Source organism: Ovis aries, chromosome 6 (assembly GCF_016772045.2).
Source record: "Ovis aries strain OAR_USU_Benz2616 breed Rambouillet chromosome 6, ARS-UI_Ramb_v3.0, whole genome shotgun sequence".
NCBI lineage: Eukaryota > Metazoa > Chordata > Mammalia > Artiodactyla > Bovidae > Ovis > Ovis aries.
The window spans coordinates 81,419,224-81,440,861 of NC_056059.1; the positions used below are offsets into that span (position 1 = coordinate 81,419,224).

The 21,638-nt window shown below is 36.4% G+C and overlaps 1 long non-coding RNA gene across 3 annotated transcripts in view; it reads left to right on the forward strand.

Annotated features, from left to right (window-relative positions):
• Positions 1 to 18,733, forward strand: part of LOC121819836 (uncharacterized) — a 40,281-nt gene extending 21,548 nt beyond the window's left edge. The window contains exons 4-5 of one of the 3 annotated variants that reach the window (XR_009601155.1): positions 837 to 7,330; positions 11,867 to 18,733. This is a non-coding gene — a long non-coding RNA (uncharacterized LOC121819836). Of the gene's footprint in view, positions 1 to 836; positions 7,331 to 11,866 lie in introns of those variants that run through there. The other 2 variants (XR_009601153.1, XR_009601154.1) reach the window with 2 other exon arrangements.
• The last annotated feature ends 2,905 nt before the right edge of the window (positions 18,734 to 21,638 follow it).

The window sequence follows — 21,638 nt, forward strand, 5'->3', positions numbered from 1 at the left end:
CACAATTGCACTCATCTCATATGCTGTCAAAGCATTGTTCAAAATTATCCAAGCTAGGCTTCAGCAGTATGTGAACCAAGAACTTCCAGATATTCAAGCTGGATTAGAAAAGGCAGAGGAACCAGAGATAAAATTGCCAATATCCACTGGATCATAGAAAAAGTAATAGAATTCCAAAAAACATCTACTTCTGCTTCATTGACACACTAAAGCCTTTGACTGTGTGTATCGCAACAAATTGTGATAGGAATACTAGACAATGTTACTTGTCTCCTGAGAAATTTATATGCAGGTCAAAAAGCAACAGTTAAAAGCAGATATAGACCAAAGGACTGGCTCCAAATTGGGAAAGGAGTACATCAAGGCTGAATTTTGTCACCCTGCTTATTTAATTTATATACAGAGTGTATCATGTGAAGTGCTGGGTTGGATGAAGTACAGGCTGGAATCAAGCTTCCTGGGAGGAATATCAATAACCTCATATATGCAGATGACACCACTCTCATGGAAGAAAGCAAAGAGTAACTAAATAGCTTCTTGATTAAAGTGAAAGAGGAGAGTGAAAAAGCTGGCTTAAAACTCAACATTCAAAAAACTAAGATGATATCCAGTCCTATCACTTAATGGCAAACAGATGGGGAAACAATGGAAACAGAGACAGACTTTATTTTGAGGGGTTCCAAATTCACTGCAGATGGTAACTACAGCCATGAAATTAAAAGACACTTTCTCCTTGGAAGAAAAGCTATGACCAACCTTCATAGCATATTAAGCAGTGGCATTACTTTGTCAACAGAAGTCTGTATAGTCAAATCTGTGTTTTTTTTTTCCCATAGTCATGTATGGATGTGAGAGTTGGAACATAAAGAAGGCTGAACACTAAAGAAATGATGTCTTTGAACAGTGATGTAGAAGACTCTTGAGAGCCCCTTGGACTGCAAGGAGATCCACCCAGTCAATCCTAAAGGAAATCAGTCCTGAATATTCATTGGAAGGACTGATGTTGAAGCTGAAACTCCAATACTTTGGCCACCTGATGTGAAGAACTGACTCACTGGAAAAGACCCTGATGCTGGGAAAGTTTGAAGGCAGGAGGAGAAGGGGTCAACAGAGTAGGAGATGGTCGGATGGCATCACTGACTAGATTGTCATGAGTTTGAGCAAGCTCTGGGAATTGGTGATGGACAAGGAAGCCTGGTGTCCTGTAATCCATGGGTTCACAAAGAGTCGGACATGACTGAGTGGCTGAACTGACTGAACTGAGGCAAATAGCATAGAATAGATTTTAAGTGTGTGGATTTCGCACTGATCTATCTGTTTATGAGTGCATATATGCCACATTTTACGTGACCTTAGCAAGTTACTTACCCTTTTTGTGTCTCAATTTTCCAAAATGTAAAATAGGGAAGCAATGAAATTTATTTTATAGGATACTAATCAAATTATTTAAAGTGTGTACAGTACCTAAATAGTGTCTAGGATGTGGTAGGCATTATGTCAGAGTATTTATGTTGTATATTTGTAAAGCCTGCTACCATTCTATATTGTAGTTTAGAAAGTGAAGTCGCTCAGTCATGTCTGACTCTTTTGTGACCCATGTACTGTAGCCTACCAGGTTCCTCTGTCCATGGGATTTTCCAAGCAAGAGTACTGGAGCGGGTTGCCGTTTCCTTCTCCAGTATTGTAGTTTAAACCTTGCTAATTATTGAACAATTATTATTCATACTTCTTTATAATTCTAGAAGTGCACAGTTTGTTACCTAAATCTGATAAGTATAGTAAAGCAACAATAAATGAATTATTATATCCACTTACCCTTATATTGTTGACAGGAAGCCAGATAAAAGGTAAAGACTTAAAACAGAAATATAATACAGATTTCTCTGTGTTTGTGATAACTCCTACTCTGCGTAATTCCACCCAGATGACAGATCTTTTTCTAATCATGTGAGAAGCATACCTGCTAAGTTACAAATGTTTCTGAGGGAAAACTACCAATGAGATATTGGAAATTTTGATGGAGTTTTTTAACCTTTTGATTAATGTACACAGATACCAAGAATCGAATATATTTAAATACTTCAAACAAATAGCTCATGGTCCATATTTCCATGCAGTTTAACCACTTAACCTGTAATAGGTTGACTTTTGGAATGACAGGCCAAATCACTTGCACATTTTTTTCATAGCATATGTAAACACTGGTATAGAACCTTTAATTTCTGATGTTATTATTGAGTGGCATTTTAAAACTCTGATAAAGTAATAGGATTTGATCACATATGATTACTAATATGCTCACAAACTGAGGTCAAATATAAGATGATTAGTCAAGTTATATCTAATATTGTTTATAATCCTGTGCTATTATAAATGTCAACTGAGCAGTAACTTAAAAAAAAAAAAAAGGACTATTTTCTTATCTTTCTTTTAAATGTCATACCAAAGAGCAAGATGTATGTAGGACAGAGAGTATTATGAGTTGTTCTCAGACTAAAGTTTTTGTATGTTGAAGTCAGTATGTGTTTTGGTTTCATTTATATGATACAACCTTATTTCAATGAAACCTAGAATGCAAACAAGTTGAAATATAGCATAAGAGGGAAAAATCTAAAGATGTTGACAGTGAGATGAGAGAGATTACTGCCTCCAATTCTGCACCATTCAACTCTTGCATCAGTTCTCCAAAGTATATTCAACTGGATAGCCGGGTAGAAGCCATTGTTCTTTGGTATGTCTTCAATTTTTTAATAGTATTTGACACTTTCAGAGTCAAGTTTCAGATTCAGATTCTGGCTCCAGGAACTCCTTACATACATTTACCAGATTTCCATGAGTAATGGAACTCCTTTTATTCATGCAACATATATTTATTGAAACTTGACTAACTGACCATCTGTGTGCTGGGTTCTGAAATAGTTCCTACTATAGAAATGTTTCCACTGACAAAAATATACAAGTTCACACAGGCACTTCATGTCAGATATATCTACAAGACACGATAGAAGCTTATGGTAATGATTCCCAATTCAGAGGGGGCACTTAGAGAAGGAATCTGGAGGAAAGACAACACATCTGAGATCTAAAGTATTAACAAGATGAGAGGCTGAAGAGTGTAGTGTCAACAGGCACACACTTTGAAGTAACTGAATCTCAGTTCTACCAAAAATAGGTTATATAAACTTGGCAGAATGCAAGGTGTCCATTATAACATGGTCTGTCATCAAAGGAGCAAGTCGTGGTGAAAACCAACCAAAGCTCTACTTAACAACCCACAGGCCATGGAAATACCTGTAGCTGCTTAGAGTATACATTTTCTAATTCACAGGCACAGTAGGGGCTAAAGACAGACCAGTGGCTTGACTTCATTATCCCTCAGTTATCTAAAATGTACATTATAATAGTAACTATCACATGGTGTTGTGAGGAATATATGAAATAACTCCTATAATTTGCTTTGTAACTAGGCAATGAAAGTCATTCAGTCATGTACAAGTTTTTGCAACCCGATGAACAGTAGCCCACCAGGATCCTTTGTCCATGGAACTCCCCAGGCAAGAATACAGTACTGGGTAGGCAGAACACAATAAATGGCATTGTCATTACTAGAAAAGATGAAAATGGGAAGAAAACATGGATAAGAGTGGTTTCCAACTCCAATATCCTTCCAAGTTGAAGTCTAACACTATGAAAATGAGGAAAAAAAGAGAAAATATACTAAGATATGGGACTAAGATCATGGCATCTGGTCCCATTACTTCATGTCAAATAGATAGGGAAACAGTGGAAACAGTGGCTGACTTTATTTTGGGGGGCTCCAAAATCACTGCAGATGGTGATTGCAGCCATGAAATTAAAAGATGCTTACTCCTTGGAAGGAAAGTTATGACCAACCTAGACAGCATATTAAAAACCAGAGACATTACTTTGCCAACAAAGGTCTGTCTAGTCAAATCTATGGTTTTTCCAGTAGTCATGTATGGGAGAGTTGGACTATAAAAAAAGCTGAGAGCCAAAGAATTGATGCTTTTGAACTGTGGTGTTGGAGAAGACTCTTGAGAGTCCCTTGGGCTTCAGGGAGATCCAACCAGTCCATCTTAAAGGAGATCAGTCCTGGGATTTCTTTGGAAGGACTATGTTGAAGCTGAAACTCCAATACTTTGGCCACCTGATGCAAGGAGCTGACTCATTTGAAAAGACCCTGATGCTGGGAAAGGTTGAGGGCAGGAGAAGAAGGGGATGACAGAGGATGAGATGGTTGGATGGCACCACCGACCCAATGGACATGAGTTTGGGTAGGCTCCAGGAGTTGGTGATGGACACTGAGGCCTGGCGTGCTGCGATTCATGGGGTCGCAAAGAGTCAGATACGACTGAGCGACTGAACTGAACTGAATGGGACAATCACAAACATGAACTATTAATCTGACACACTGAATTTAGAATAAGTTATTTTACAGTAGATGACCATTGTTCTTTACTTCTTATATTTTTTCTTTACTTTCTATCCATATTTTCTTTCTTCTCACTTTCTAGTCCTCCTTTTCCCTTTATATCTACTGTATAACAATGACCTATCAGTCTTACTCATGAATGTTGCTAGTAGCAACTAAAAAGCATTAAACTCCAAAACATAAGCTTGGCTAGCCACTGAACATTTTTTAATATACATGGTCTTGAATATGATAATAGATTAATAAATTATCTTCCATTTTAATTTTCAAAACAAGATAAAGAGAATGATAATTTAAATATCATACACTTAGCCTCTGCTGATTAGATGTCTTTCTACTGAGCTTCTCAGACCAGTACCAGTGCCAAGGAAATGATTCTTTTTGATTAGAAAATAAATGGAAATTGAAGATCTGTCACAATGTGTCCAGTAGAATTGCACAAAGCAAAATAATTCTTCAACTCTGGGATGAAAGGATGAACTCCCTCTGTGATCATCACTTCCTAGGATTGAAGAGTTCATGGTTGTGTGGTTTGAAATTAAACTGAGTTCAAAAGTGTGAAATGCTTTTTTTTTTTTTTTCCTGTTTATCTTCTGGAGAGAAAAAAAGAAAAAAACTGAAAAGACCATACTGGTAGGATATCTGTATTACTGTGGAACATAACTCACTAGTAATAGATTAAGAAAGCAAATAATGGGTTATTAATAATTTCTTATATCATTGTGTTACTCAGAAGCCCATAAAATTAAAACAAAAATTACCATGAGTTTAGTCCATATATGTTAATATCTAGTTTTCTGTTTTGGCATTATATTCATGCTCCTCAGCATATATAAAAACTTCCTAAATATATTATTAGAAACAATGGCAAATGGCAGACTTCCCAGGTGGCTCAGTGTGTAAAGAATCTTCCTGCAATGCCAGCTATGCAGGAGACTCGGGTTCTTTCCCTGGGTCAGGAAGATCCCTTGGAGGCGGGAATGGCTCCCCACTCCAATATTCCTGCCTGGAGAATCCCATAAACAGAGGAAACTGGAAGGCTACAATTCATAGGGTCACAAAGAGTCGGACACGACCAAAATGACTGAGTACACACACATGGACATGACAAACAGCTAGTTTATGTAGAACGTTCAATAAAAATAACAGGGAATTTGAAAATATCTTCATAATAAATTAAATAGTGAGTGAAAAAAAGTATACCTTTTAGGCAACTTCCAAAAACTTTATTCTAAGAAAAAAACACAAAGCAAAACAAAGTATTGTTTCCTCAAAGTATTATTCTTCAAAATCCATCACATCATGGTTAAAGATTACAGATGTATCTCCTGCAAACTTCTGCAGTGGGAAATACAAATTGCAAGTAACATAAAATATTAACAACATTGGAATTCATATAGTAAACTATGTCTTGAATTTACAACAGTGTAAACTTCTCATCAAATTAAAAACTAAATTAGAAGTTATTAACAATAATAGAACACAAGTACTTACTTTTGCTATATGACTTTCTTACTCACCTTTAGTCATTTGGTGTTTTGGTCATGACCTTTTAAGGATCTATTTTGAATCAACATTTATCCAAAAATAATATTGTGCCAATTATTTTATCTCTTGTTTCTCAGCTCCAATACTTTTTCTATCCTTGCTCCATTTCCCTTACTAATTTATATGAGGGTTGCTGGTTAATTTTACATTCCCACCTTAGGTTTTATGATATTCAGATGATATTCAGATGAATATCATACTAAACAAAACTAAATGTCATACTAAACAAGAAGTTTAGAATATTTAGAATATCATACTAAATAAGAAGTGGGATACTATGGCTGAGATCAAGAGATGAAAAATACAATCCTCTGGAATTTGCATCTACCCTTTATGGAGTGAGAGTGAGAGAGACTTAATTTGTACCAAGGAGAAGTACACTTTATTAGATGGAAGCATATAGTTTGCATTTGTCATAACATATTTATACGATGATATATTCAAGCTATGAGTAATGTGCAGGTAATTTGCCAATTTTCTCTCAACTCCAAATAAAAGAATTAAAGAGCCTCTTGATGAAAGTGAAAGAGGAGAGTGAAAAAGTTCACTTAAGACTCAAATTCAAAAAACTAAGATCATGGTATCCAGTCCCATTACTTCATGGCAAGTAGATGGGGAAACAATGGAAACTGTGACAGACTTTATTTCTTGGGCTGCAAAATCACTGAAGATGGTGACTGCAGCCATGAAATTAAAAGAGGCTTGTTGCTTGGAAGACAAGCTATGACCAACCTTAAGAGCATATTAAAAAACAGAGACATTACTTTGTTGACAAAAGTCTGTCTAGTCAAAGCTATGGTTTTTCCCAGTAGCAATGTATTGATGTGAGAGTTGGACCATAAAGAAGTCTAAGCACCAAAGAACTGATGCTTTTGAACTGTGGTGTTGGAGAAGATTCTTGAGAGTCCCTTGGACTGCAAGGAAATCCAACTGGTCAATCCTAAAGGAAATCAGTCCTGAATATTCATTGGAAAGACTGATGCCGAAGCTAAGGCTCCAATACTTTGGCCACCTGATATGAAGAACTGACTCAATGGAAAAGGTCCTGATGATGGAAAAGACTGAAGGAAGGAGAAGGTGGTGACAGAGGATGAGATGGTTAGATGGTATCACCGACTCAACGGACATGAGTTTGAGCAAGCTCCAGGAGTTGGTGATGGACAAGAAACCCTGGCATGCTGCAGTCCATGGGGTCACAAAGAGTCAGATACAACTGAGTGACTGAACTGAAATGAGAAGGAAACTGGAATGAGAAGAGAAGGATGCATTTACTTCTTGCTGTCCCTCATGGTATTGTCCAGCCAGAGCTGTTTCTTCCAACAGCTGCAGGTGATTCTCCTCCTGCTTCTTTTGACACTTTTAGAATGAGTCTCATCATTCTGCCTTAGTGGGACCAGCCACACACAAATTACATTTTTTTTTTCCTCCAGAATCTAAGTTCTAAATCATTGTTGCCTTTTTCAGAGATTCTTGATCAAACAATCTAATTTCTTCCTTTTGTTCTCCTAGTTCTGCTTTTTTGCAGTTATTATCTCTGATTTATTTCTGTGCTCTCTTTTTACTCAGGGAGCCTTCCAACTTCTTTAAAACAAATTTTTTATATTAAATATATTTTGTTGAAATACCTGGTGTGGTTTCTGTTTTCCTGTTGGATCCAAATCACTAGAAATATTGAAACCAAAGTACTTATTTGTCAAAAATAATTGAACTTCTATTATAAACCTTTACTCTGCCATAAATCTTGCATGTATTTTGAAAATCACAAAAAGAAAATACTACATATCAACCTTAAATTTATCTTAAAATATTAAAGTTCAAATTGCTTCATAATTTTCTATGGAATCTTGATATGTGGCTGTATGATGGATTTAACTTTTTGTTACTTGTTAAGAATTTTATGCTCTTAAATTCTTTTTAGACAATAATTAAAAACAAGATTTATATTTTAAAGTAAATCAAAATGAACAAAAAGATAAAAATCAGTGACATTATTTTGAAAAAGTGATTTGGAAGTGAATATTAATTCTTTTTAAAAATTTTTGAAACCTATCTTCTGTTTTCTTTTTTATTTTATTTTATTTTTTTCCATTCATTAGGTTTTCCTTTTTTTTTTTTTAAATTTTAAAATCTTTAATTCTTACATGCATTCCCAAACATGAACCCCCCTCCCACCTCCTTCCCCATAACATCTTTCTGGGTCATCCCCATGCACCAGCCCCAAGCATGCTGCATCCTGCGTCAGACATAGACTGGCGATTCAATTCACATGATAGTATACATGTTAGAATGGCATTCTCCCAAATCATCCCACCTCTCCCTCTCCCTCTGAGTCCCACCCTCTCCCTCTCCCTCTGAGTCCAAAAGTCCGTTATACACATCTGTGTCTCTTTCCCTGTCTTGCATACAGGGTCATCATTGCCATCTTCCTAAATTCCATATATATGTGTTAGTATACTGTATTGGTGTTTTTCTTTCTGGCTTACTTCACTCTGTATAATTGGCTCCAGTTTCATCCATCTCAACAGAACTGATTCAAATGAATTCTTTTTAATGGCTGAGTAATACTCCATTGTGTATATGTACCACAGCTTTCTTATCCATTCATCTGCTGATGGACATCTACGTTGTTTCCATGTCCTGGCTATTATAAACAGTGCTGCGATGAACATTGGGGTACATGTCTCTTTCAATTCTGGTTTCCTCGGTGTGTATGCCCAGAATAGAAAAAAATCAAAAGATAAAGGTGTCACTTGTTAAGATATTTCATTTCTGGAAAATGTTCTTTGAAACAAAACTGCAACTTAATGAATAAAATTATTTGGAGAACTATTAGAAAACAGGCCAAAAGTAAAGGAGAAAAATATGCCAAGTTATATATCCATTCATTAAGTGATTCTTTAAAAAATAGACAAATCCAAAAAAAAAAAAAAAAGTAGAAAAATGAAGACCGAAATGTTGCTTGTTGACCCAGAGATCCCACCTGGGTCTTCAGCATTGGAGGTAGATTCTTTACTATCTGAGCCATCACAGAAGCCAGTAGGTACACACTACTATGTATAAAATAGATAAACAAGGAATGACCATATGATGCAGAAAACTATATTCAATACCTTATAATAATCTATACTGAGAAATATTAAAAAATATACAATATATTCAAACTGAATCACTTTGCTATACACCTGAAAGACTGTAAACCAACTATACTTCATTTTTTAAAAATTTTTTAAAACTATTAAATAGTACAAGTTTATAAATTAGCTCCACTACCAGTATAATTTGTTTTGCTACCCTTTATTTTGGGCTCTACTTGGATTTATACATTTGTACATTTAATGATGCAAATCACGTTAAATCTTTTTGGGGATAATTTAATATATAAATATATGCATGAATATCATACTCTATTTCAAAAGAACTAGTGAAGTGATTTCAAAAGAAGGGGGAGGTCATGCACTGGGTTGTCATGATTATCACTAGTGAGAATACTCATTATGCCTCATTAAAAGGACAGCTTTTCTGTCCTTTAAGTGTCAGGTAAATAAATTCACACCAGCTCCGGAAACTGAAATAACTCTGTGACCAAACACAATACCCTCTTCTCTAAGTCGTTCCTATCTTATACCATCCATAATGACTTTCCTCTACTAAACAAGGTAACTCCATTATTTTCAGGGATTCCCTGATAGCTCAGTTGGCAAAGAATCCACCTGCAATGCAGGAGACCCCGGTTCGATTTCTGGGTTGGGAAGACCCACTGGAGAAAGGATAGGCTACCCTCTCCAGTATTCTTGGTCTCCCTTGTAGCTCAGCTGGTAAAGAATCCACCTGCAATGCTAGAGACCTGGGTTTGATCCCTGAGTTTGGAAAGATCCCCTGCAGAAGGGAAAGGCTACCCACTCCGGTGTTCTGGCCTGGAGATTTCCATGGACTGTATAGTCCATGGGGTTCCAAAGAGTCGGACATGACTGAGCTACTTTCACTTCTTCCATTATTTTTAATTTGAATCAATTCAATTATCTATTTTCCACCCTTTTCTTCATATACTGTTATCCAGTACACCATCCTTGTGTATTTCTATTTTTATATGTATATGTTTGTATTTATTTTATTTTTTTTATTTTATTTTTATTTTATTTTTTTAGTTTTTATTTTTAAATTTTAAAATCTTTAATTCTTACATGCATTCCCAAACATGAACCCCCTCCCACCTCCCTCCCCATAACATCTTTCTGGTCATCCCCATGCACCAGCCCCAAGCATGCTGCATCCTGCGTCAGACATAGACTGGTGATTCAATTCACATGATAGTATACATGTTAGAATGTCATTCTCCCAAATCATCCCACCTCTCCTCTCCCTCTGAGTCCAAAAGTCCGTTATACATCTGTGTCTCTTTCCTGTCTTGCATACAGGGTCGTCATTGCCATCTTCCTAAATTCCATATATATGTGTTAGTATACTGTATTGGTGTTTTTCTTTCTGGCTTACTTCACTCAGTATAATCGGCTCCAGTTTCATCCATCTCATCAGAACTGATTCAAATGAATTCTTTTAACAGCTGAGTAATACTCCATTGTGTATATGTACCTTAACAAAGAGCTATATGTATCCTCATATGTGTTTACCTAATGGCTCACACAGTATAGAATCTGCCTGCGATGCAGGAGACCCAGGTTGAATCCCTGGGTCAGGAAAGTCCCTTGGAAAGAAATGGCAACCCACTCCAGTATTCTCGCCTGGAGAATTCCATGGAGCCTGATTGGCTACAATCCATGGAGTTGCAGAGAGTCAGACATGACTGAGTAAGTAACACACACACTCACAAACACACACACACACACATATACGTATCCTCAGCACATTATGCCTTAAATATTTCTTTTTAAAATACCTATTTACTTCTGTTTAAAAATTTTTACTGTTTGTCTTAAATTAGAGTCCTCCCATGGTTGCCCAATGCATATATACACTGCTAAAAGATTTATTCTTAAAATTAAAAACAAAAATTTTGTTTTCTATTTTTAAACTTTTGATGTTTCAGTCTTATCTATTATTTAATACCTGACACTTTCAGCCTTCTTATAAAGTTTCCCAAAATCAATCCTGACTTGGGACTTCCCTGGTGGTTGGGGTTAAAGCTCTTCTCTTCCACTGCAGGGGGCCTGGGTTCCAACCCTGATCAGGGAGCTAAGATCCTACGTGCCTTGAGGTGAGAAAAAAAATTAGACCTGACTGCAAGAAGACAATAACCACTTTTCCCCAGTTAAAACTTACTTCCCAAGTACATTTCTTCTCATGTGTTATTAATCTTTCTTCTCATCTATTATTCATTACCCCTAACAAAAAGAGAATATATTCTCCAGTCTGGGGACTCTTTCTTCTATTTTCTTTGGTGATGATGGTTTAGTCACTAAGTCATGTCTGACTCATGTGACCCCATAGACAATAGCCCACCAGGCCCCTCTGACCAATGAATCTTCCAGGCCAGAGTACTGGAGTGGGTTGGCATTTCCTTCTCTAGGGTATCTTCCTCACCCAGAGATCAAACCCCAGTCTCCTGCATTGCAGGAGGGTTCTTTACCATCTGAGCCACCAGGGAAGCCCATTATCTATAATAAAGCAATATATCAATATTTTCTCAAAGACAATCAAAATTCTCACTCTCTAGCATCCTTTATCAAAATTCATCAGTAACCATAATAATTCTATAGGATTTATTTTCTTTATTATTCCTTTGATTACTTAATTACATGTACCTTTACCATTTTTCTACTTTGTATTCAGTTTCTCCTCTCTCTACCTTGGTGGAAGCTCCTAAATGGAATTTTTGGAGGTAATTACCTTTTACATTTACATTTACAGATGAACAAGTTGGATTTAGAAAAGGCAGAGGAACAAGAGGTCAAGTTGCCAACAACCATTGAATCATAAAAAAAGCAAGGGGATTCCAGAAAAGCCTCTACTTCTGCTTCATTGAATACACTAAAGCCTTTGACTGTGTGGATCACAACTATGGAAAATAGTTAAAGAGATGGTAATATCAGACCACCTCACCTGCCTCTTGAGAAATCTGTATGCAGGTCAAGAAGCAACAGTTATAATCGGACATGAATCAACAGACCAGTTCCAAATAGGAAAAGGAGTACATCAAGGCTGTATATTGTCACCCTGCTTGTTTAGATTCTATGCAGCATACATCATGTGAAATGCCAGGCTGGATGAAGCTCAAGCTGGAAACAAGATTGAAGGGAGAAATATCAATAACCTCAGATACGCAGATGACAACATCCTAATGGAAGAAAGTGAAAAGGAACTAAAGAGCTTCTTGATGAAGGTGAAAGAAGAGAGTGAAAAAGCTGGCTTAAATCTCAACATTCAAAAAACTAAGATCATGGCATGCAATCCCATCACTTCTTGGCAAATAAAAGGGGAAACAATGTAAACATTGTTGTTGACAGGCTATTTTCTTGGGCTTGTAAAATCACTGTGGACAGTGACTGCAGCCATGAAATGAAAAGATGCTTGCTCCTTGGAACAAAAGTTATGAAAAACCTAGACAGCACATTAGAATATAAAGACATCACTTTGCTGACAAAGGTTCTTATAATTTAAGCTATGAATTTTTCAGTAGTCATGTATGGGTGTGAGAGTTGAACCATAAAGAAGGCTGAGCACTGAATAATTGATGTTTTTGAACTGTGGGGCTAAGGAAGACTCTTGAGAGTCCCTTGGACAGCAGAGAGATCAAACCAGTTAGTCCTAAAGGATGGATATCAACTCTGAATATTCATTGGAAAGATTGATGCTGAACCTGAAGCTCCAATATTTTGGCCACCTGATGCAATGAGCTGACTCACTGGAAAAGACTCTGATGCTGGGAAAGATTGAAGGCAGAGGAGAAGGGGGCAACAGAGAATGAGAAAGTTGGATGGCATCACCAATTCAAGGGACATGAGTTTGAGCAAATTCCGGGAGACAGTGAAGGACAAGGAAGCCTGTCGTGCTGCAGTCCAGCAAAGAGCCGGACACACTGAGCAACTGAACAACAACATCCTCTCAGTAATTAGTAAAAGGCTGTAATTATAAATAGCTCCTTAAATGGTTCCTAATAAATATTATTTGCTGACACTCTTTTTATATGTTTCTAATGGGATTTACTGGACTTCCCTGGTGGCTCAGAGGTTAAAGTGTCTAGCTGGAATGCAGGAGACCAGGGCTCAATCCCTGGGTCGGGAAGATCCCCTGGAGAAGGAAATGGCAACCCACTCCAGTACTCTTGCCTGGAGAATCCCATGGAGGGAGGAGCCTGGTAGGCTACAGTCCATGGGGTCACAAAGAGTCAGACATGACTGAGCAACTTCACTTTCACTATCTTTCACTATGGATTTACAACTAACAACATTTGACAACAACTTCATTCATTTTGTTAAGTACTCTTTAATTGTACATATTTGGAATGGGCAGTCAAATATTTAGAAATAATTTTTTTAATCAAAATTATCAAATGAAAATTCACAGTAAGTGGTTTTCCAAATGTGCTTTTGGGGAAAAAAAAAACAAATTACCATATGGTTATAACAACAACAAAATCCAATTCAAGACAATTTTGTGTACCTAACAGATTGGAGTTTTATTACAAATATGTTGGTTAGCTAATGAATTCATTTGAGTGTAATTAACTTCTGGATTGTAGCAAACCTGTTTATGTATAAAATTATGGTTTGGAACCATCATCACTTGTTGGCTTATGAATCAATAATTTGGTTTGTATGTGGAAAATTCAACATGCATATGGTATGAATGCCACTTGTAAGAGTATAATTCACAGGAAATGGATAGTGTGAATTTACAGTGACTTTGCAAATTGGCTGACAACTTATTTTGTCACATATGCCCAGAGGAATGCTTTCTGTAGCCCATAAAAGAAGGTTGTAAGTCCTAAATCTTATTTTCTCCATAGACTGCAATCAAAGGGATATGAAATTATCTTTTTTGATTTCTTTGTAGTTAGTTGAAATTATAAAATTGAAGGAATTAGGGTTTCTTAAAAATTCTTTATACTAATAATTTCCACTAATTGTGAAAAAGCCTTTTGAAACAGTTTTTGTTTATCTATGTTTTTACGTGTAGAATATGTATAATATCTACATTACATGACTTTTAGAAAGTAATATTGAAATTAAGAAAAGTTTTCAGTGAGTTGAAATCTGTGCATAATTAAGTAAGATGAGGAAGGTTTTAAACTAAATATGTATTAATTTTTTTTCTGTTAGCATCTGTTTTCATTGGTTTCACCTATAATTACCATCTTGGTTAATCAGCCTTTCCTCAATTGGCAGGTGAATTCTTTACCACTGAGCCACTAGGGAAGCCCTCACCAGTGACTTACTTGGTGCTAATTTAAATGGACATATTTCAGCCATTATTGTCCTTGATATCTTGTCAATTTTGCTCTGACTTGAAAATTTTGGAAAGGACCACACTGAAAGTGCTCAGAAATAATACCAGATATATAACAAGTAAAACTGGAATGGATCCATTATTCTGAAAGATTATAAGAATGATTGTGGCTTTAAAAAGAAGTATCTTTTCATTTTAACTTTTTGGAGCAATTTTATTTCCACATCAAAATTAAGAGGAAGGTACAGAGATTTTTTTATAGACTGCCATCCTCCTACATATACATAACCTCCCCCATTAAAAATATATCTTAACAAAGGGGTATATGTGTTAAAATCTACATCATTATCACTTAGAGTCAGAGTTTACGTTTAGACTCACTCTGGCATCACACAGTCTATGGGTCTGTACAAATACATTCATCATTACAGTATCATACAGAGTATTTTTACTACTCTCAGCTCCTATGTATTTCATCTATTTGTCCCTCCCAGCTCCTCACCCCAACCCTGACAACAACTGATGTTTTTACCGTTTCCATAGTTTTGCCTTTTCTGGAATGGTCTATAGTTGGAATAATATAGTATATAGCCTTTATATGTTGATTTCTTTCACTAGCAATATGCATTTAAACTTCCTCCATATCTTTTTGTATTTGTTATTTCATATGTGATATTCAAGGGAGGGCAATTTTTTCACTGAAAATTTAAAAAAGAATACAGTAGAACGATCTAAACATGTATTCATAAATTCTGTTGGTGCAAAGGTGATCATGGTGATGGGAAAATTATACTAACCTTGATATTGCTCCTTAAGTCACAGGCTCTTCTTTGCTCTGGGAATATAAAAAGCATGCTCTCTGAGCAAGAGGGAACCCTCCAGCAGATCGCCTTCAGCCTTCATGTGCTCAATCAGCTCTTCTAGGTCTCCAAGCTTCTGGCCTTTGCCTTGGGGCTGGAACATCAGCTCTTCAGGTTTTAGAGCTTTGAGTCTTCAGAGCCCAAAGTTTGGGATAGACAATTTCCATAGTTTCATGAGTCAGTTCTTTATAATAAATATATTTCTACATATTGTTGTTTGGTCACTCAGTCGTGTCCCACTGTTTGTGACCCCATGGACTGCAGCATGACAGGCTTCCTTGTCTTTCACCATCGCCTAGAGCTTGTGCAAACTCAAGTCCATTGATGCCATTCAAGTATCTCATTCTCTGTTGTCTCCTCCTCTGGCCTTCAGTCTTTCCCAGAACCAGGGTCTTTTCCAATGAGTTGGCTCTTTGCATCATGTGGTCAAAGTATTGGAGTTTCAACTTCAGAATCAGTCCTTCCAATGAATAGTCAGTGTTGATTTCCTTTAGGATTGACTGGTTTGATCTCCTTGCTATCCAAGGGACGCTCAAGAGTCTTCTCCAACACCACAGTTCGAAAGCATCAATACTTTGACAATCAGTCTTCTTATGGTTCAGCTCTCACATCTGTACATGACTACTGGAAAAATCATAGTTTGACTATATGGACACTTGTTGAAAAGTAATAACTCTGCTTTTTGATATACTGTCTAGATTTGTCATAGTTTTTGTTATAAGGAGCAAGCGTCTTTTAATTTCATGGGTGCAGTCACTGTCCACCGTTAATTTGGAGCCCAAGAAAATAAAGTCTGTCACTGTTTCCGTTGTTTCCCCATCTATTTGCCATGAAATGATGGGACCAGATGCCATGATCTCAAGTTTTTGAATGTTGAGTTTTAAGACAGCTTTTTCACTCTCCTCTATCGCTTTCATCAAAAGGCTTTTTAGTTCCTCTTCCCTTTCTGCCATAATGGTGGTGTTATCTGCACATCTGAGGTTATTGTTATTTCTCCCTTCAATCTTGTTTCCAGCTTGAGCTTCATCCAGCCCAGCATTTCACATGATGTGTTCTGCTTGTAAGTTAAATCAGCAGGATGACAATACACAGCATTGACATACTCTTGTCTTTTTTTGTTTTTTTGACATACTCCTTTCTAGTTGTGAACCAGTCCATTGTTCCATGTCTGGTTCTAACTGTTGTTTCTTGACCTCCATAGAGGTTTCTCAGGAGATTGGTAAAGTAGTCTAGTATTCCCATCTGTTTAAGAATTTTCCATAGTTTGTTGTGATCCACACAGTGAAAGGCCTTAGCATAGTCAATGAAGCAGAAGTAGTAGATGTTTTTCTGGAATTCTCTTGCTATTTCTATGATCCAGCGGATATTGGCAAGTTTATTTTTTCTATATATACACATGTCCTATTAGTTTCATTTCACCAAACAACCCTAATACACCTACTTTCTCATTAATATATGTTTCAAATCTGGGGTTTATGTATCTGTCAACTATTTGTGTGTGCATATGATTAGAGATAAAGATAGCCAGGTTTATTTGAACAACCCTGTCTCTAGTAGTTTGGAGGATTTCAGGCCTTATTCATGTGACAATTCTTTGTTATCTAGAAATACTTGGAATTGGTAAACTGTCTCAAAGAAAACCAGATAGAACCAGGCTTAAGCCATTCCACTCCCATGAGGCAATTTAAGTCAGTTATAACAAGGAAATAGAATGAAAGCACACAGTGTCCCTTTGTCTTTGTTTCCCACATTATATCATGAGAAATTCTTTCATGCCTGCCACGTTGTGATATCTCTGATGGTGAATAGAGAAGCCAGTCCCTTAGTGATGCAAATGAGAATGGAAAAGTTGTAATTAGATGTCATCACAGTCAATCATCTTAGACATAAAGGAGGGAGGGAGGTTATCTCAAGGGGGAGAAGCAATGTGTCCAGATTGTGTCCATGGAAACACAACCTCTTTGTCTACCCTTCTTCAGACATAGGGTTTGGAATCTAAGGTCAATAACCAAAACTGTCAAGGAAAAATACTTCATCATTAGAAGACAAGGAAGCAAGTGTCAGTTATTGTATTTATTAGGCCATGTTAGCTTTGGTAGGGGAAAAAGAAAACACCTTGGTAAAAACTGTTGTCTCTGACTGATCTGCCTCTTAACTTTTCAATATCACAAAGTTACAACTGACAAAAAAGAAAAAGTTTTTTTTAGTAGAAACCTTGACAAGTTAAAATGCAACTTCCCTAATATTGGCTAAAATTCTCTTAAACAATCAGCTTATCCTAATTCTAAAGATAAAATTTGTCACTTTAAGGGATTAAATAACTTGTCCAAGGTCACCCAGCATCCCAAGGGACATCCTGAGAACATTTAATTTTGAAGAAGTCTGATTCTAAATCCCAGCCCTCTGACTGGAGGACACTTATCACTCATCCACTCTCTGCTTCTCCCTTTTGGAATGTAAATGCCATGGGGCAGAGAGTGTCCTGCATTTTGCTAACTGCCATATTTCTAGCACCTTGGATAGTACTAGACACATAGCAGGCACTCAATATCTGTCAAGAGGGATGTATATCCAGTACAGTTTGAAATGGCTCACAAATATTCTTCCTTTGTGTGTACATGTGTCTATATACACACATAGATGAGCATATGTGAGGACACTATTCAAGCTAGAATATCCTCTCTATATCTTTGTTTTCTAAAATGTCTCATTCATATTTTTCACTGGTAAATTGACTAAGCAACCAAATTAACATAATTCTTTTTTAAACACAAAATGATGTATTTTGCAAAGTTCATGGTTGATTTAAGACTTAAATTCCTTCTCTGATGTCAGTCTTGGTCACAAGTCACTGAGAAGGCAAAACCTGAAAACAATGTCATTTACTTTGGTCAGCATTTAGTACTTCAGTATGTAAATATTTCATGCAAGACTTTTTTGATGTTACAATACTTGAGATAACTTCTTCTTGGTGTTCCAAATGAAATCAAAGACCTATGATATATGCTGCTAGCAAGATTTTCAAAAAATAAAGTAATTAAAATAATGATAATTTGAAATCCTACAGTATCTTTCTTTCTAATCCACTAGTAGAAATATTTTTCAGTATGTTCAGTTATAGAATGCTTTTTTTAATTCCAGTTCTGAAGCATTTTGTCTGCAAAAGAACGACATTTTTGTTTAAGAACATTATTAAAACTTGAGTCTTTGTTTAAATGTCAGCCTTGAAATGTATTGCATTTCAAAAAAATCAATAAGATTTCAATTTCTTTTTGGTAAATATATCTTTCATAAGAAGAAAAGTAAGAAAGTGTCAGAGGATCTAACCTCTTGTGGTCACTAACAGGATTTCTTCTAATTTACCTAGAGTCCTTACAAAAAGAGCACTTTCAGTTGTTCAGTGTCATTGTTTTGGATTTGTGTATGTGTATTTCCAAATTGCTTAAAATAAAGGAATTCCAATGTTTTATCTTAATTGTCACAGTATTCATCCATTGTTTACATATTAATTTGTTTTATTTATTCAACTTAGGTCACACAAAATCTGATATTCTGATTCAAAATGATATATCACATACATTTATGAACGTTTATTTTCTAATTATTTTATAATTTAGAGGAATAGGATTTATTGTTTTCCTTTCTTTCTTTAGTATGTGGAAGTTGAGGGACATCCAGGAAGATTTTTTTTTCTCTTCAGTTAAACAATAGTGTTGGATGTCACTTCAGTCTTTTCCAAAAGCAAAGAAATGTCAGCCTGTGGCTCTTGAGAGACACAGTTAAGGGAATTGTTTCTTCTGATAAACCTGCAGTTGACCCTCATGGTCTATTTCGAAGAAATGGGTCAGATTGGTGAAATGCAATTTTTGTTATTTGTCTTTCTCAGTTTGTAAGCTTGGAATGCCGCAGAAGTTGGAGAGCCAAGAGCAATGCTGGCATAATCATCAGGTCGCTGTACCTTAACACATGCCAGAAACAGGAAGATGGGTCTCAAAACACTTACGCTCAGAGAAAAAGATATCAGAAAATTTGTGTGCCAAGTTTTTAATAGCAATAATTAAGTAAAATTGTTCTACTAACCTAAGTCATGTTCATTTGATGCTGTACTTCCATAGCTCCTGAGATCTCAAAATATAGAGCAGCTGCTTAAATAGCAGATGTACGCTACGTATTAACTATACATTAAAGATTGTCAACACTTGTTTCTTTCTGGAGATCCTTGAGTGCTACTAAGGATTTTGGAGATGCCCCAAACACAAACACGTATTGTTTTAACTATTTTATATTCTGAGATATGGCCTTTGTATTTTATTAAGAACATTATTAAACTGCCTTAAATGAATTTTTTAGAGCTTGTGATTCTCCAGCTGGTCTGTATAACTACCACCACCATTGTCATCAGGACTAATTATTCTATTTTCTAGGACTTTTCCAAGGTCTTTAGTTATTGTGTATTATTTAATCCTTACAATAACCCTATGATGTAGATGCTATAGTTACTGTTATTATGGATGAGGACATGGAAGCACAGAGGAGTTAAGTCACTTGTTCACAGTCCAACAACTAAGTATAAGAGCAAAACTTGATCTTATGAATTCTGGCTTCAGTCACGAACCTGCTTCTTAGTATGAAAATAAGTATATATTAGTCTTCTCAGGCTGCCTATACGAAATGTCACAAGCTATAGAATTTAAACAACAGAAACATATTTTTCACAGTTCTGGAGGATGGAAATCTGAGCTCAGGGAGCCAGCATGATCTGGCTGGCTTCCTGTAAGCCTCTCTCCTCAGCTGGCAGGGAGGCACTGTCTCTCTGCTTCCTTACCTTGCCTTTCCTCTGTGTGCACCTAGAAAGAGGTTGCTCGTATCTCTGCTTCTTATTATAAGGACAACAGTTCTATCAGAGTAACTTCCCACCCTTGAAATAATCTTCTTAACCGTAATTACCTCTATAAAGTCTTTATTTATTGTCACATTGGAGGTTAAGAGTCAACATGTAAATTTTGGAGGGACATAGTTTAGTCCCCAACACAAAAGTATACAAGCATAATATTCAATACTAGGCCAAAATGTTTTTCTTTTTCCTAGAAATTTAAACTTTATATTGGTTTAACCTATTTTATTTTCATCACCTCATGGCAAATAGATGGGAAAACAGTGGAAACAGTGTCAGACTTTATTTTTCTGGGCTTCAAAACCACTGCAGATGGTGACTGCAGCCATGAAATTAAAAGATGTTTACTCCTTGGAAGGAAAGTTATGACCAGCCTAGACAGCATATTAAAAAGCAGAGACATCACTTTGTCAACAAGGGTGCGTCTAGTCAAGGCTATCGTTTTTCCAGTGGACATGTATGGATGGGAGAATTGAACTATAAACAAAGCTGAGCACCAAAGAATTGATGCTTTTGAACTGTGGTGTTGGAGAAGACTTTTGAGAGTCCCTTGGACTGCAAGGAGATCCAACCAGTCCATCCTAAAGGAAATCAGTCCTGGGTGTCCATTGGAAGGACTGATGTTGATGCTGAAACCCCCATACTTTGGCGACCTGATATGAAGAGCTAACTCATTTGAAAAGACTTTGATGCTGGGAAAGATCGAAGACAGGAGGAGAAGGGGATGACAGAGGATGAGATGGTTGGATGGCATCACTGACTCAATGGACATGGGTTTGGGTGGACTCCGGGAGTTGGTGATGTACAGGGAGGCCTGGCATGCTGTGATTCATTAAGGTCACAAAGAGTCCAACATGACTGAGCAACTGAACTGATACTGATTTTATTTTCAATCAGGTTTAAAATATCTTATAACCCCATTAATACAGGATCTAATAACACTTAACTGTGGTGACCTAAGCTGAAAAGAGATCTATGGTCTTTTGAACAGTTGATGCCTAGACTGTGTTATAAAATGTAAATAATACAAGAACTAGACTTAAAGAACGAATAAAATGGACTATTTTCTAGTCTCACACTTTATTTATAAGTATTTATACCTTACTATTAAAATTTTGGAGGTAAGATTCACTGCCAACTGAATAGGTTTTCATATAAAATAACTGCATTAGAAACTGTTGCTTCATTTTTTACATTGTAGGGTGTGGGAAAATATGCACGACTGAAGAACAAGTTGCCCTCACCTCACATGCTCGTAAAGTAATACTCAAAATTCTCCAGTCCAGGCTTCAGCAATACATGAACCATGAACTCCCTGATGTTCAAGCTGGTTTTAGAAAAGGCAGAGGAACCAGAGATCAAGTTGCCAACATCCACTGGATCATGGAAAAAGCAAGAGAGTTCTAGAAAAACATCTATTTCTGCTTTATTGACTATGTCAAAACCTTTGACTGTGTGAATCACAATAAACTGTGGAAAA